At 44.5% G+C, this 1352-nt stretch overlaps 1 pseudogene; it reads left to right on the top strand.

Annotated features, from left to right (window-relative positions):
• The first annotated feature begins 209 nt into the window (after positions 1–209).
• LOC124796932 lies at positions 210–327 on the top strand (annotated as a pseudogene).
• The last annotated feature ends 1025 nt before the right edge of the window (positions 328–1352 follow it).

Raw genomic sequence — 1352 nt, 5'->3', positions numbered from 1 at the left:
AATAATTAAAAGATGAAACGATTTTTAATAAAACCAGTCTCCTTAGATAGTATCTCCGAAAAGGCGCTCAGACTCACCGCCATAATACTTTGCACCTGATCAATAGGTATATTTGCATACATGTTATTGAATCAGATTTTGTAACGCTTTGACCAGTGGAGCATCAAAGGAATGCCCTTATTTTTTTGTAGAATACTATATCTCTGTGCGGCAACGGCCTTGCCGCAGTGGATACGCCGGTTCCCGTCATATCACCGAAGTTAAGCGCTGATGGGCGTGGCCGGCACTTGAGTGGGTGACCATCCGGGCTGCCATGTGCTGTTGCCAATTTTCCGGGTGCACTCAGCCTCGTGATGCCAATTGAGGAGCTGTAAGTAGGCTGTTTAGGTTTTTTTATTGGTAACGCCACCGCTGTATGAAAATCACTGGCTGTGCTGTGTGCAGTCTGTGGCTGCTTTGCATTGTTGTAATACTCGCCATTGTAGTGTTAGGCAGCGGGATGTGAACAGCGCGTAGCGTTGCGCAGTTGGAGGTGAGCCGCCAGCAGTGGTGGATGTGGGGAGAGAGATGGCGGAGTTTTGAAATTTGTCATGAACTGCTATATTTATATATGATGATATCAAGGTAAATACATTGTTTGTTCTCTATTAATATCTTTCATTTGCTAACTATCCCTATCAGTAGTTAGTGCCTTCCATAGTTTGAATCTTTTATTTAGCTGGCAGTAGTGGCGCTCGCTGTATTGCAGTAGCTTGAGCAGCAAAGATTTTTGTGAGGTAAGTGATTTGTGAAAGGTATAGTTTAATGTTAGTCAGGGCCATTCTTTTGTAGGGAATTTTGAAAGTCAGATTGCGTTGCGCTAACAAAATATTGTGTGTCAGTTTAAGCACAGTCATGTATAATTGTTCAAAGGGGACGTTTCAGAGCTACTCGACCGAATAGTAGCGACTCCGGTCAAAGAATACCATCGTAACGACCGGAAGAGCGGTGTGCTGACCACACGCCCCCCCCCCCCCCCCTACCTATCCGCATCCTCATCTGAGTATGACACGGCTGTCGGATGGTCCCGATGGGCCACTTGTGGCCTGATGACGGAGTGCTTTATACCTCGGTGCAATATCAGAAAAACTGCCAGACATGAACAATAGATATATTTGCGTACATGTTATTAAAGCAGATTTTGTAACGCTGAGACCAGCCGAGTAGACAAAGGAACGCTCTGTTTTTTGTAGAAGACTACATCTAGGTGCAATATTTGAAAAAAAAACTGGCAGACGTATGAGGTCCAAAAACATTATTCCAGCGTCTTTTACATTTTCAGATCCAGGCAGAAAACTCGGGCACAAGGAAAA

The sequence above is a fragment of the Schistocerca piceifrons genome, chromosome 4, assembly GCF_021461385.2.
Source record: "Schistocerca piceifrons isolate TAMUIC-IGC-003096 chromosome 4, iqSchPice1.1, whole genome shotgun sequence".
Classification (NCBI taxonomy): Eukaryota; Metazoa; Arthropoda; class Insecta; order Orthoptera; family Acrididae; genus Schistocerca; species Schistocerca piceifrons.
This window is presented reverse-complemented; position numbering and strand designations above follow the sequence as displayed.